This window comes from Rhinoraja longicauda, chromosome 4 (genome assembly GCF_053455715.1).
Source record: "Rhinoraja longicauda isolate Sanriku21f chromosome 4, sRhiLon1.1, whole genome shotgun sequence".
Classification (NCBI taxonomy): Eukaryota; Metazoa; Chordata; class Chondrichthyes; order Rajiformes; family Arhynchobatidae; genus Rhinoraja; species Rhinoraja longicauda.
In genome coordinates, this window is record NC_135956.1 from 37,889,774 (window position 1) to 37,906,878 (window position 17,105).

Sequence of the window (17,105 nt, forward strand, 5' to 3'; positions counted from 1 at the left end):
CATTGACGAACTGTACACTGCAAGGGCCAGGAAGTGAGCGGGCAAGATCACTTCTGACCCCTCTCACCCAGGCCACAAACTTTTCAAAGCACTTCCCTCTGGAAGGCGACTCCGGACTGTCAACGCAGCCACAGCCAGACATAAATCAGCTTTTTCCACGAGTGATAGTTCTACTCAATAACCAAAGTCTGTAGTCTCTTTTTTGCTCTGGTTTATTTTCACCCACATGTTTAGACCGTAATGGTGTATCATTAGCGTTTTGATGTGTTTATGCTTTATTCTTAATTGTTAACTGTATGTTTGTGTTGTCATTTGTGAGCGGAGCACCAAGGCACATTCCTTGTATATGCATACTTGGCCAATAAAGTTATTCATTCATTCATTCATTCATTCATTCATATGGGATGGGGCACCAGGTTGTGGCCTCATTGCTGCTAATTTGCTTGCTTCAAGCACAGTTTTGGGTTGAGAGCACGGAAGTGCTGAATTTATCTCTCAATTGCCAAAAATACCATTGGATGGATGTGCTGCAGGCTGCTTAGCAATCTGGTGCTGAAACTTGCAGTGACTTCGTACAGAACAGTTTATGCTGGCCCATTGAGCTGAGTACATGATTTAGTTGGATTTATTTTAATTTTAGCTGAACTGCTATTCTTCTACAAGAAGAATGTATTCAAGCTGGTATTCAAACTGGGAAATCTCCGATGCACTAAAAGAAAAGACTTGGAAATGAGTGCTAAAGAAAATGAGAGACATTTTTTGAAAATGGTGATCTTTTCTAATGAAAAGACATGGTTCGGTGAAGCAAGGCTTGGGTTGTCTTGAGGGGGAGCCTGTAGATATTAAGTGGAACATGTTGTATCAAGCAGAGAATCCCAGAATACAAAGCATCTGTTGAAAGAACCCTCAAGCTGTTGTCTCAGACTCTGGAAAATTCACATCAGGAAGCCTGGAATCTACTGATTCGTGCATTTTGCAGAAAGTCTTCTTCAAAAAAAAAAATGTTGTGAAAAGGATTACTTTTTAGGTGAGTTCTAATCGAACATTCAATACTTTGTTTTTGACTTTGGTAATGGGAATAAACAGTCCAAGTCATGCTTTTATGTGGTTAATGTGGGGCAAAGAAAGAATTTTCGAATTGCAAATAATGAGCAGACAGTTTTTGAGTGCAAATAGTGGAGAACAGATATGAAACACAACCAAATCCCAATATTAATCAAAACCTAAACATATTCATGCATTTCTATCCACAGTTTTATTGTCCCCTTTAAACAACCATGATTTAATCTTAAAAACAGCAAATTAAAACAAATTGTTCATTTTCTTTAATTAATTCATTTGTTGAGGAATATATTTAGTGATGTTGTTAATTTTATTTTACCATAACCATACCCATTCTTACTTTATCCCAGTCTGAATAATTTCTGGAAGTCATCAACAATACAAATAAGTGAACAATACGTTTCAGATTTTCTTTCTCCACAGATGCTGTCTGACCTGCTAAGTATTTACAGAATGGTTTGTTTTTGTTTCTGATTGCTCTATAGTCTTTCGTTTTTCAATAATCTGGAATAATGGACAGGGTTATATTAAAGGAAATAGTTTCAAACTAATTTAGATGTCATTCAAGTAGGCATCTTAATACTGTAAATTATTTTGTGTTGTTTGCTTATGTTGATGCACAATCTCATCCAAGGAGTATATCATTGCCAATGAATGTTTACAATAATTTCTGTTGCATTAATGCAATTGGTGTTGGAAGTAAGAATTGAACAAATCAATACAAGTCAACTCCTCTTGTATTTGCAGAATAAATATGCTCCTGTTTTCTCAGGATAGGACAAGGGATTTAATTCTGTGAGGAACTATTTGAAACAACAGGATCTTCTGTTAACAAAATATTTTCACCTAATTCATCTCATGATGTACTTGACTTTAAACATAACTTTCTTTTTTTTCATGAAGCTAGACATTTGGATGTAATTATCTTGTTTTAAACAGATTTGCTGACTTTGCATGCTTATTTCCAATATTTTCTGAAACATTTCAAATTGTTTTCAGAACTTGTTTTATTCCCCAAATTCTGCACTAATCAGTGGTTTGGACGTTGAAATCTTTTGTGTCAGCTACTTAGAAATGCAAATTATTTGCTTCCTTTCTTAAACAGAATACTGTAATCAAAGACCATAACAACATAAGAAAACAGAGAGGAGTATTAATAGTGATTATTATTGAGGATTAATGTAATTTCCATTAGCTTTTGAAATTATGAACTGGCCTGTTTTCTCTTTGCCACTTCCAACTACTGAAATGTCCATGGTATTCATCAAATCAATTTCAAGTTTTATTGGCTAAAATGAGCTCAGTAAACATTTTAAAACTCAGTTCTCAGTTTATTTTGTTGTAATTTACAATAATGTTATTTGTCCTTAACCTGTGGGTAACTTTGGAAAGACTGCAGAAGTCTGAAGGTCTCGATCCGAAACATCACCCATTCCTTCTCTCCAGAGATGTTGCTTGTCCCGCTGAGTTACTCCAGCTTTTTGTGTCTGTCTTCGACTCAAACCAGCATCTGCAGTTCCTTCCTATACATTGGAAAGACTGCATTTATTATGCATCTTTGGTTCATCTGATTGTTTGGGGATGGATTAAATTATTGAATCGCTGAAGTATTTTCAATGCTTAACTGCATTCTGTTGATAGGTAGAGAATTATAAGTAAACTGTACTCTGTCCCTGGATTCCTAGGCAAGTCCAGCAGGAGTGGGTGATCTTCCTGGCATTTCCATCAACAGTAAATATCCCATTCATTTGAATGAGGATTCTGAAGTTAGTATAAAGGTTATTCATAAAACACAAAGTGCTGGAATGACTCAGCCAGTTAGACACCATCTGTGGAGGGAAAGGATGGGCACCATTTTGGTTCAAGAACCATCTTATGACTAGTTGCAGACAAACTCAGTTGCATATTATCATTATTGCTCTGTGTGTTTTGATCTGAGGCAAGGCTAAAACCCAGCTATAACCAGTCAGAAGTTGCTGGTGTGTTCCGCATCAGAGCCTTAGATCTGGACTGCTGAGGGTTACTCATTACTGGGACTTCACCATGTTATGTTGCCAGACTCCCAGCAGAGGTAATCAGTAAGATCAATTTTCCAGATCTAACTCGGGCAGTGTAGGTGAGTGCACAGGGCCTGCAGGCAACGATTTCAGGCCCAGATCAGGAAGATTAATTTATTTTTGACAATCCCAAATCAGAGTGCCTTCAAGGTGTCTGGAACTGCTGGTGATCTTGCAACTTTGCTCTTCAAAAACTTCCAAAGGTTGCCTGAAATTTATTGCTGTTGAGAAAGAATCTGTGGCTTGCTCTCCTGTAATTAACGCCCCATTCTCATCCCTCATTCCCGCTTTTTTTTCTGTCCAAATATATCCAATCTGAATGTAACTAAAAGTAGCTGCATGTTTTTCATGCATTCGTCAATTCACCTGTCTCTCCTGCATATCAGTGTGGCCTCAGTGGACAGTATTTTCTGAAAGGATGGATCTGACATTGCTTGGGAAAAAGAAGCAAAACATTGATCAAATACAAAGTTTTAACACGATGGAAAATTTGTTAGATTAAGAAAATTAAGAAAATATTTCTACTTGTGAGAAGAACCATAACCAGAGACTATTAATGTAGGGTGGTCAATTCATTTCCACTTTTTTAAAGTTTCTTTATGGTGACCAGTGAGGTTGATTATTCTATTCTTAAGAATGGATGCACAAACTGTATCTCATAGAGATTATCTTTGTGCAACTACAAATACATGGATTACATAAGAAAAAAAGTTAGAGCTTTTCCAGTCTTCAACTGCCAAGGTGGCCAAAGCAATAATCACTATTGAATATCTGTTGAATATTTAGAATAGAACAGGATCCTTATATCCCAGCTAACCTCTATTAACATTTGACTTGCAAATTTTCTTTGCATTCTTTCTGTCTCTATTTCTTTCACGACTTTGCATGTACATTTAAATTGATTGATTAGTAGGACTAGATATTACAATCCCTAAGGTTTGCACTACAATTGACTGGTGTTGTTCTTGGGGGTGACCACTAGGCGATGTTGCTACCATTCCGACACATCTTCAGTTGTGTACCTCAACGTCACTGGGTGTTTCGGCCTTTTATCACAAGACACCCTCAGTTGAGGCAGGCCCACCGCAGGGTGATCAGACCTGGGTGTGTGTCTTATGGTTAGCCTCTAGATGGTCACGTGGCAGCCCAGACAGTATCTTTTCTTTTCAACCACAGCCAGTGACTGCTCCGTTCGGCGGCATTTGCAAGTTCTTTGATTGCCCTCCTTTGGGCCTGCCCTCTGACACCAACTTCCCTCAGGAGCCTTGCAGTGGAACTGGCTACAAAAAGCCCCTGCACCCCACCTCCACTGGACACACCCTTACACTCCAACCTCGCTCCTCTGCCTCTACTGCAAGGTTGGAATATCTCAGCCTTTTCCTTTCAAATGCCTCGTCCACAGCCTCCTCCCAGGGGACCGTCAGCTCAATGATGAAAACACGGCGACAGGAGTTGGACCAGAGGACGAGGTCTGGTCGCAGGTTGGTAGCTGCGATTTCAACTGGGAAGGAAAGCCTCTGGCCTAGGTCAACCCGCATTTCCCAGTCTCTGGCTGCGCTCAGTGGGCATGAGTTGAGAGGCGAGGTGGTAGTCTTCCGTTTCTCTCCTTCCCGGATGAACGATTGGATTTGCGGGAATGTTAGCTGGGCATTGATAGGCATGGCGTAGGTGGTAACTCTCTTGCACTCGAGTGCAGCTGCCAAACACCTCAGCACCTGGTTATGTCGCCAGGTGTATCTGCCTTGTGTTAGGCTGGCCTTACAACCGACCAGGATGTGCTTGAGGTTTGCTGGAACTGCACACAGGGGGCAGGCTGGATCCTCTCCCAGCCAAAGATTTAAGTTTATGGGAGAGGGAAGGACGTCATATGTGTCTCTGATAATAAAGCTCAACATACTTGACTCCATGTTCCACAGCTCACTCCATGTGATCTTCCTCCTCTCAATGCCATCCCACCTCATCCAGCGGCCTTGCTTGGCTTGAGATATGGCTTTGGCACACGTGGCTGCTTCTTCTTGGTGGCGCACCTCCTCCACCACCAGGTACCAACGTTCAGCAGGAGTAGCCTTTTGCCAGGTAGGTTTCATTACTCCCAGGCCAAAGCCCCCTCGGCCTTGTTGGACATGGCCCACTATGTCCCGGTGTCGGAGGGCAGATTTTGCGTCTTGTACCACTGCTGCTGGAGTCCATTTCTTCCCTGTTGCTATGGTTGGAGCGACACCTCTAACTATTGGGTCCCGGGATTCTGTTAGTGTCATGTCCAGCCTTGCTTTGGCACATTTGAATTCCTCCACCAGGCTTGAGACTGGCAGTGAGAGGGCTCCATTCCCATAGAGTCCTATGCTGCTGAGGCATCTCGGTAGCCCAAGCCACTTCCTCACTTGTGAGTTCACAAGTCTCTCCAGCTGGTTGATATGGGATAAAGTGACCTCATAGATGGTAATTGGCCACATGAGTCGGGGCAGCAGACCGAATTGAAGGCACCAAAGCTTCAGCTTCCCTGGGAGAGCAGTGTTATTGATTTGCTTGAGGCCACTGATTGTATCCTGCCTGAGTTGTTCCACCTGCTCTGCGTCCTTGAGGTGTGCGGTGTACCATCGCCCGAGGCTTTTGACAGGCTTCTCCAGGACAGTTGGTATTGTCTCGTTGTTGATGCGGAACCTTTCATCAGTGAGCCGGCCTTTGACGATGGAAATACTGCAGGACTTGCTGGGTTTAATCTCCATTCGTGCCCATTTGATGTTTTCCTGGAGTTTATCCAGCAGGCGTTTGGTGCATGCTTTTGTTGTTGTTATAGTGGTCATGTCGTCCATGTACGCCCTGATTGGAGGAAGACGCAGCCCACTCTTCAAGCGTTCCCCTCCGACTACCCATCGTGATGCTCGAATGATTAGCTCCATTGCCATGGTAAACATCAGAGGAGAGATGGTACAGCCTGCCATTATGCCTATCTCAAGGTGCTGCCAGGCGGTGGTGTTGTCCTGTGTTGAACTGGAGGTCCTGGAAGTAAGCTTTTACCAGCTTTATGGTGACCTCTGGGACCTGGAAGAAGTTAAAAGCTGCCCAAAGAGTCTCATGGGGCTTTTGCAAGATCTATGAAAACCACGTGCAGATCTCTCTTTTCTTTCTTGGCAGTTTGTATCTGGTGCCAGATGACATTTGCATGTTCCAGACATCCTGAGAAACCATGTACCCCTGCTTTCTGCACTGACGTATCAATGAAGTTGTTGCTCTGCAAAAACGCTGAGAGTCTTTGGGCCACAATACCAAAGAAGATCTTTCCTTCCACATTCAGAAGGCTGATCTGGCGGAATTGGCTAATGGTTGAGGAGTTCTTTTCTTTGGGAATTAGGATCCCTCCTGCCCTTCGCCATGCCTTAGGTATGATTCCTTTCCCCCACGCCACTTTCATTAACTTCCAGAGGTATTTCAGGACACCAGGGGTGTTCTTATAGAGCCTGTATGGAATGCCATTGGGCCCTGGGGCTGATGCTGATCTTGCCCGTTTAACTGTGTTCTCCACCTCCTTCCATGTAGGAGGTCTTGTGTCCATCTGGTGCTCAGGTGGGTGAATAGGTGGCATGTCGTCTGGAATGGTGACTGGCTCATGCCTCAGGTTGTCGGAGTACGTCTTCCTCAGGTGCTCCTCCAGTTCTCTTACAGGTACTTTCAGGATCCCACTCTTCTCCTTGACAAAGAGGCTTTTGACAAACTTATATGGATCTCTGTAAAAGCCTGTCCTTGCCCGTTTTTTCTTCTTGTGTTGCTTTCTCAAGCATTCTGCTCTTCGCAGGAATGCCAGGCGCTGCTTTACTTCTGCCTGCAGGGCCTCGAGTCCTTTCCTTTCTGCCTCTGTGGCCTTCCTCCACTGTTTTCTCAGCTGCCTCCTTTCCTTCACCAGTCTTTTTATCTCCTGCTGCCTCCTGGACTTGTACTGGAGTGATAGTTCCTTCTGTGTCCTCTGTTTCTTGACCTTCACCCCAAAACTCTCCGTCCCATAGTTGTATACGATGTCTCCCATCTTCTCCAGTTTTCTTTCTACACATCCCTTCAATCCTTCCAGAAGATGGACGAGGTCAGTGTTAATGGTCTCCCACTCTTTCCTCTGGCAGGTTTTAGGTCACAAGATTTGAGGCTTTCTTCCTTCCATCTTCCTCTCTACCGCAGACTGTGGCTGGTTGGGCTCTGGACTCATGTCCGTTGGTGGGACTATACTTGGTTGAGCTTCGCCTGTGGTGCTGATACCCTGTGGACTGTGGTGATTATCCTGCCACTGGGCTTCACTCGACTGATTTGACCGACATCTTAGGAAGTAATGGTCAATGCGAGGCCCCTCACCAAGCTCTCTCAAGCACTTTTTCCTGCCCTGGTGGATCTTGAGACCCTTCTCTGATGTTATCTTTTCCCAGCCACAGATACAGCTTCGTTGCTTGTGTCCTGCCGGCGCTGCTGCTCTGTCAATTTCTGTGCTAGTTGTCCGATTCATAGTCGATTCCGTTCCTAGGTCTGTTGCCGTGTGGTCTGTCGATGAGTCATCTTCCGCCCCCGCTCTCGCAGACTCAAGGGGTATTCTTTGTCTTGACTTTTTCGTAGCAATATATGGGTGGAACCAAAACGCTGACTAGCGATGGATCCTGCCAGCATGGGGAGCTAGCCCATGCCAGCCCCGGTGGGGTCTATTCCCTCCAGTCAGCAGTCTCTCCAAGCCGTCACTAGGTCTTTCCCTGGTTGTCAGCTGCCCTTTCGCAGCGGTGACTGGTTTGATCCAGATGTTCAGATTGATTAGTAGGACTAGATATCCTGTTTGCCGTAGCCATTCGAGAGCAGCTCTGGAATGATTGGGTCCTTCAGGCTTGCAAATATCTTGTGGCTCTTTATGACTGATTCAAAGTTTTTCTGTGGCTCACACGAGAATGCATGCCATTTTGTGTTATTTTAACGTCCCAGCTCAAGATAGTTTTTTTTAATGATTTAGTGCAACCTGGATAGACACAAAAAGCTGGAGTAACTCAGTGTCCAGCTTTTTTTGTCTATCTTCAGTTTAAACCAGTATCTGCAGTTCATTCCTACACATAGAGGAACCTGGATTTGACTAACATTATCAGTTACTTTTACATGGGAAATAATTTCTGTTAATATTCCTATTTCTCAGCTTGTAACTTAATTTCATTTATGATTCAGATTTCTACTTTCCATTGTACTTGGCATTTGCTTTCTAGCTTGTATGTATTGTGCAAATGCAGTTCAACAAAGATGAAGGCTACACAGTGGAAAGCTTCCAGAGCTGCTCTCGAATGGCTACGGCAAACAGGATTCAATCATGACCTCTAGTTGAACTCTATGAGACCACCCAGTTTCCTTCAGGTGCTACAGTTTCCTCCCACATCCCAAAGACATGTAGTTATAGACAATAGACAATAGGTGCAGGAGTAAGCCATTAAGATAGTTGCCCCAGGAGTGTGGGGGGGGGGGGGGGCAGTGGAACCTGGGGGAATTGATGGGAATGTGGAGAGAATAAAATGGGATTGGTGTAATATTGGTGTAAATGGGTAAAAATAAACTGCTGGAGGTCCTCAGCCAGTCTGGTAGCATCTGTAGAGAGAACTTGATTGTCAATGTTTCAAGTCTGGACCCTTCTTGCGAATGAAGATGCTGCATGACGCACTGAGTTCCTCCAACAGTTTGTCTTTTGCTCTGCAGCCTCTTGCATCTCCACAGTGTAACTGGGATGGATGGCATGAATTTAATGGGCTTCCATGCTTTATGATTCAATGGCTATAATATTAAATGCAAGGTTTTTAAAATGCATGGAGGTACAATAGTGGGGTTACTTATTATACAAAAGGACAAGTTGGTGTTTAGTTTTGAGACACGACATGGAAATAGACCCATTGGCCCACTGAGTCTACACCGGCCAGCAATCAGCGTACACTGGTTCTATCCTACACCAGGGACAATTTACAGAATCCAATTGACCTACACCTGCATGTCTTTGGAATGTGGGAGCAAACTGAAGCACCTGGACGAAACCCACGTGGTCACGGGGAGAATGTTTGAATTCCGTACAGGCAGCACCCATAGTCAGGATCTGATCTGGTTCTCTGGCACTGGAAGGCAGCAACTCAACCGCTAGGCCATTATGCCGGGAGGAGGATGTTAGTTTGCTAAACCTTCCAGTGAATATGGAAGGCTTTGTGGAGACAGCTTTCAAGTAACAGCAGTAGATAATCTAAGTTTCATAAGTATACAGGAATGCAGGGATCACTGCTGCTCAGAGCTTTATGAATTTCGTACCAGGTTTGAGGCCTTGACCTTCAAACACCCTTTTCCTCAATCAACCAAAGACTGTGCTGGTGTGTTAAAGGCAATGGTAAGTTAGCAGAAGGTGTTTATCTTGAGCATGTTGAATGTAGGGCCCATCCTGTTGTATGCTTGGAGCTCCTCCTCTGAGCAAATGCCAATGTTATTTGCATCCCTGGCTTGATTACTGAGGTTGGGATGATGTTGGCTTTTGGGTGTGGTTACCCTAGATAGAGCAATTTCCATTAGTTCTGAAGGTTAGCTGCACTCCTGCGGGAAGATTATTGGAGGTGAAATGTTATATCGCAATGAAAAGTCTGAAATAATGTCAGCGCTCAAGATTCAGAGGCCACAAGAGGAGATTGATTGGGTGAAGAGCAAGGAATGAGGAGGAAACAAATCAGATGACTATCAGCTGGAATGGATGCAGGAAAGATTCACCATGATGTTCCCAGGACTTAAGTGATAAGGAGCTGAAGTTCCAAAGAGAGACTGGAAAGGCTGGCACTGTTTCCCCTGGAGTGATGGAAGCTGATGGGTGACCTTATAAAAGTTTTAAAAACCTTGAAGGAAATAGATAGGGTGAATGGTCACTTCCTTATCGCAGGATAGAAGGCTCCAGACTTGAGAGCACTGGTATAAAGTGAGAGGGAGAAGTTTTAAAAAAAGATCTGAGGAGCAACCTTTTCAAACAGAGGGTGGTGGGTGTATGTATTGAGCTGCCAGAGGAAGTTGTAGAGGCAGGTGCTATAACAACATTTAAAAGATGTTTTGATAGGTATGTGAATAGGAAAGATTTAGAGGGACATGGGTCAAACACAGGCAGATAGGACTAGCCCAGTTATAAAATTTGGGACATTTCAGCCAGGACAAGTTGGGCCAAAGGGCCTATATTCATGCTGTATGACTCTAAAATAAAGGCTGCATGCAGCTGTATTTGCCACCACCTCATTAAAACCCCATTGGTTAGGACCATGGCTTTCATGTCATCAAAAAGCAAACATAAAATTATTGTAAATTTTTGTGCTTCTCTGACGAAGAACTACCTTCTTTTAACATTATATTTGCTGGGTCCCCTTCCATTGGTATCCTTCAGGTCTCCATTGACCAGAAACTCAGCTAGATCACCCACATTAACACCCTGGCTGCAAGAGCAATTCAGAGGCTGGGTATCCTTTGGCAGACCTCGCGACATTCTGAGTGAGCCCTTTGTACAATCTGCAAATCTCACATTAGATATGGAGATATAATACTATTCATTTGCCTGGATGAAAGTCAACACTATTAAGGACGTAGCAACCTGCTTGATTGGTACCCTATCAATCACCTTAAACATTGACTTCCTTCAACATTTTGCAGAGTAGCTTCAGTCCAGCATTTACTTGTCCAGAGTACTCTTCTAGCACGTCCCAAAACCGTCTTCCATCGTCAAGGAGGATGCAGAAGGTGCAGGGGAACACCATCAATTGTACGGTCTCCTAAAAAGCATGCAAAAACCCTAATTTGAAAATATCACTGGCGTTTCTTTGGTGCTGGGTCAAAATCCTGAAACATTACACCCAACAGTATTTTAGTGTATCTTTACCAGAAAGATGACACCAATTCAGGAAGGCAGCTCAACACAATCTTCTCGAGGGATTGGCAAAAAAGCCAGGGACGCCCACATCCTGTAAACGAAAAAAGAAAACTGATGTAATTCAATGTTTACTGTATATTTGTTTCATTTCTACTTTTGGAATGTTTGGTTATAACAAGAAACCTATTATTTTCTTTATAATGTGAATTATTTTGATATTGTACCTGTGCGCTGTTGTGTTTCTTACTCATTTATACACACAACATGGGGTTTTAATTATATAGGTTTTAATTGCCATAAATCATATTTTTCAAATGGTTGTAAATTTCTCCGAGTCTCATAGTTGCCTTTATTTATTCATTCATTCATGAGATGTGGATGTCACAAGCATTTATTGTTCATTCTTTATTTCCTCTGGAAATGAATAGTTCACCAGGCTGTTTAAGAGGTTTGCAATCACATATCATCAAACTCTAAATCCTGAAATCCCACACAACTACACCGCAGGGGTTCCTTCACCCAAAAAACAGCTGTGGTTCAAGAAAAAAGCTCAATATCATTTCCTCAAGGGCAATTAGAAATGGACATTAAAGGCTGGACTTGTCGATGATCTACGGATCCTGAAAAAGAAAATAAAAGCAGCAAAAATCATAAGAGGAGCAGAGTTCGGCCATTCAGTCTGTTGAGTCTGCACTGTCATTCGACTAATGTCTGATCAATCTATTTGTCCCTCTCAACCCCATTCTTCTGCCTTCTCCCTCCAACTTCTGTCACCCTTACTAATTAAGAACCCATCAGTCTCCACTTTAAAAATACCCTCTGACTTGACTTCCACAGCTGATTGTGGTAATGAATTACACAGTTTCACCACCCTCTGGCTAAAAAGATTCCTCCATCTCCATTCCAAAGGTCTGTCCTTTTATTCTGAAGCTGTACACTCTGATCCTTGACTCTCCCACCACAGGAAATATCCTCTCCACATTCACTCAATCCAGGCCTTTCATTGTTTGGTAGGTTTCAATGAGATCCCCCTTTATCTGCAATATCATCTACAACACCACTCTTTCCATAACGCACAATGAACAATTCTACATTCATTACAAATTACAACGTATACATCAATAAGCATTTACGAGTCTCAACAACCATAAAAGAATAGAATTTTCTACGTGTCGGGTCCTGATCATAAATAAAGGAATCTAAGATGATATGAGGTAGTAGGTGGTTGTGATAAATAGGAGAATGTTACTTAGGTAGTTGATGGTGAATCAACAATAGAAAACATATAATAAGTGTACGGCTGAACTGGAATAAGTTATGATCCTGAAAGGACTGGAAAGACTAGATGCAAGAAAGATGCTCCTAATGATGGTGGTCCAGAACAGAGGTCAGGGGCCTAAGGATATTGGGTAAACTATTTAGCACTGAAAAAAGGAGAAATGTCTTCACCCAGACCTGGACCTGTGGAAATATTTTCCACAGAAGACAGTTGTTGCCAATTCATTAAAGGTATTTAGGAAAGATTGAGACAGCTAGGGAGATCAATGGAAATAAGGAGAAATCAGGAACAAATGACTGATTCTCTATGATCAGCTAAGATCATATTGAATGGTGGACCAGGGTCAAAGGACCAAACATCTTACTCCTGCTCCTAATTTCTATATGTTTATGTCTCTGTAAAGACTCTACAAAGAGACTCTGATCGTTCAATGCACACTGTGCAAAAACAATAGTTTTATCCACATTTTTGGTCGCACTGCAACAATGAAACACCCAGAAGGAATTAATTGATTCTTAGTATGTCAAAAATTCATAAACAATGATTATATGTGCAATTGCCTTATTCCAGGAATTAAGCATCATACCACAATTTAAAACAAAACCTAAACTGCATTGTGGCCACAATGAAAATCCAGTTCACAATGAGTGTAATTATCCTTAAATTAATTAAAATCACTACTTTATTAATTAAACATATTGCTCACCATTCACCTACGATTTTGACTCAGCGTTTCTTGCTCCACTAGTACAGCACAGCCTGCTGGGCATGTCCTACAGTCCTTCTGGAAGCCACACATAATACAGACGAAGGAACATTATCAGCCTTTAACTGCCTCGTTTATCTCTCACAGAAGTGGTGGAGTAAATCAGCAGCATCTGATATGATGGTGAGTTGATGATGGTGGAGTAAATCAGCAGGCAGCATCTCTGGAGAATGTGGATAGGTGGCATTTCGTTCCTGGACTGGATGTCGTAGGGGGAAATTAGGTTTACCATTTGGTCTCATCCTATCGAACACATTCCCTTTGTAATACCCATACCTCTCCAATGTTTTCTGTGACACTGGCACTAACTTGATATCTCTCTTTTCCAGTTCTGGATCTGAAATGTTACTATCGTCCCTGCCCGACCGAAAGATCCCAGCCACTCTGTTCTTTTAATCAAACTTCAAACACCTGCTTCTTTAAAATTTTAAGTTGAAGACACAGTTTAGTTTAGTTTTGTGATACAGTCCTTCGGCCCACCAAGTCCACGCTGACCACTGATCACAATAGACAATAGGTGCAGGAGGAGGCCACTCGGCCCTTCGAGCCAGCACCGCCATTCAATGTGATCATGGCTAATCAACCTCAATCAGTACCCCGTTCCTGCCTTCTCCCCATACCCCCTGACTCCGCTATCCTTAAGAGCTCTATCTAGCTCTCTCTTGAATGCATTCAGATAATTGGCCCCCACTGCCTTCTGAGGCAGAGAATTCCACAGATTCACAACTCTCTGACTGAAAAAGTTTTTCCTCATCTCAGTTCTAAATGGCCTACACCTTATTCTTAAACTGTGGCCCCTTGTTCTGGACCCCCAACATTGGGAACATGTTTCCTGCCTCTAACGTATCCAACCCCTTAAAAATCTTATACGTTTCGCTGTTCACACTATTTCCATGTTATCCCACTTTTCCAATTATCCCAATTTTACAGAGACCACTTAATCTATAAACCTGCACGTCTTTGGAATGCGGGAGGAAACTGGAGAACGTGGCAACTTCAACAGCCTGACCGCGGGAGAAGACGGCAGGGGAAGAGAAAAGACATTCTGGCCTTCCATCACAGTGAGGAGGTGACTGGAGGAGACTCACTGTGATGGATGTTTCTTTTTTTGTTTTGTGTTGGTTTGTGGTTGTGTGTGTAATTGCTTATTTTATTGCTCTTATTGTTGGACTGTGGGTGACAAAAATCTCGTCCAAAAGACTTGGTTTTTTTGGATGACAATAAAGGTAATTCTGATTCTGATTCAAAGGAGGCCCACGCCATCATAGGGAGAATGTGCAAACCCCACACAGACGACACCCGAGGTCAGGTTCGGGCTCTGGTGCTATGAGGCAGCAACTCTACAGCTGCGCCACTGGGCCACCTGGCACGATGCTTTTACTTGATGTTATTTTCACTTGAAGCTATGTGTCTAAATACATTGAAGTCATGCTTAACTTCTGACCATCAATATATTGACACCAAAGGGAAAAAGTGGTATGGATGGAGTTCCCATAGCTTGGAGATTTTGAAACAGACGCACAGGCTTTGAAAGAGAATATAAATGAAAACATGGAACTCCTACCACAGATGAAAAATAGGAAAATGATGGATTTCATTTTCCATTCTTCCTTTATTTCATTTTACATTATCATGTGTATTTCTTGCAATTTGATGTACAAATTCTGGTTTTCCTACTGATTAAAAACTTCAAAAATGCAAGCAGTCATTATCACAGTGGAAAGCCAAGGATTTTCCTTGAATGAAGTTCAACATTGATTTAAAATTAGTTTATGCATTTTTACTACATATAAATTTTCTGTTGTTTTTTAAGTGTAACACAATGAACATACAATAGGGATCTACTTATAGATGCAGTATTGAACATTAAGTTAAAATAACTTTCAGATCAACATTGCTAACCTTCAATATATTTCCATTTTTTCTGCCTTCTAGGTGCATAATCTTAAATCTAATTTGCATAGTCAATCATAATTAAACAGTTTATCACAGCAACTTTTGTTGATGCTACATAAATGTTGAACTTTTTTTAAATTTACGAGAAATATTTTGGAATTAACAACCTTAGGATAGGATGGGTTGGGACATGTGGCCTAAATAAGCACTCTGTATGCAAATCCAAAAAGTTTTAAGAACAAAATGAGAAGCTATAATATGATGGCTCTTATTGAGTTGTGGTGCGAGTCAGGTGGGACTAAATATTATACAAAGCAAAGGATATAAATGTAGGATCAGAGATATGGGAGAGGATGAGGAACATTATGGTACATTAAGGATGAAATTATTTTCATGATAAAAGAATATGAATTGAATTGAATTGAATTGTCACATGTGAAAAGTCACAGTGAAATTCTTAGCTATGCAAATAGTCGCCACGTAAAAGGCGCTGACAAAGTTACAAAGTATCCCGCACTAGTTCCTCCTCTCTTCGCACCCCGTCCCTGTCCCCCGCCCTCACGGCGGTCCCCCCACGCTGGGTCCACCGTTGTTCTCCCCGCCCCCCCCCCCCCAACGCCAGGTCTTCTTTGTTCCCCCCCTCCCTCCCTCTCGGCGGTCCCCCCCTCACTGGGTCCTCCTTGTTCCCGGTGACGCAACCTTCGGCTCCGTTCAACGCCATCTCCAGCCGCGGGCTCCGTTCGACACAGGATATATTACGCAGGATAAGTAAAGAGTACCATACCATGTACCATACTTAGCAAACAAGTTAATCTGTTTCGGGTTGTATTGATCAGAAGGCATTATTGACCAGAATGATGAGTGTGTCAGGATGGCAGCACAAAACTGGGCTTTTTACCTTTTAGAGTTTCTGCTTGTTCTTCCCTGAAGAAATCCCATTGTCATCCTTTTTCCAGTTGCCTTGCCATTTCAGTTTCTGCTCTGCCCATGAAATATACATTGTGATCTGCTTAAGAAATATCCCCTAACCTGCCTTGTAAAGATGCATTGAAACTAATTTTTTATTGAATTAGCAACAAGAGACACGCTGTTAAATTTTCTATTTCTTCTTGAACTCTGTTCCCCTGATTATCAAAACACAAGATTTTTAACATGTGTACCAACTGATCATCAGACTTTCTTTGAATAATGAAATTGCTTGATGACTTATTCCTTTGAGCAGTCCCATTTTGGTGTTTCCAATGTCCACTGTGCCTCACTGACAAACAAATTACACCAGAGGTACAGAATCATACAGCACAGAATTAGGCCCTTTGGCCCAATTTGTCAATGTTGACCAAGATGCCCCATCTGTACCAGTCCCAGCTGCCTGTGTTAGGCCCAAATCCCTCGAAGCCTTTCTTATCCATGTCTTTTAAATGTTGTTATAGTGCCTGCCTTAACTACCTCTTCGAGCAGCGCATTCCATATAATACCCACCACCTTCTGTGAGAAAGTTGCTTCTTTGGTTCTTGTTAAATCTTTCCCTTCTCATTTTAAACTTATGTCCTCTGGTTCTCCTAATCCTTGATTCTCCCACTCGGGGTAAAAGACTCTGTGCAGTTTCCCTATTAATTCTCCTCATGATCTTATTACCTCTCTAGGATCACCACTCAATCTCCCACATAAATCTACATCTGCCTTAAGCCTGTGCCACAAATGAATTCTGCCAAAAAAAAGCCACATTTATGGAATCATCACCCCAACACATGTTGGAGCAACATGCATTTCCCTGTTTGTTCACCTTTCTTTGCAGCTGCATTTTCTTTCAATCCATGCTCGTGAATTTTTGCTGCAAACCACTTGCAATATATCTTTTCAAACACCCACTCAGAATTTATGTGCACTGTTATCTGCACCACTTTTTTTAAATCTGGGCAATCAGTTATTTCTCAAAAGAAGCTCATATTGAATTTGTTAAACATGACATCATTTGAAAGTTCATGAGAGCTCCCTGATTTTCTTCAAATAGTCTTTAACATCAACCTGAACAAGACAGACAGGCCACAATTTAATGTCTGTTCTGGACTATGGCATCTCAGATTGTCGCCCATTTCAGCTTACATTGAATCGATGAACTTAAAATCACTTTTTTCTCCTTTCACTCTAGCGTCCTGCTCCACTCAATGA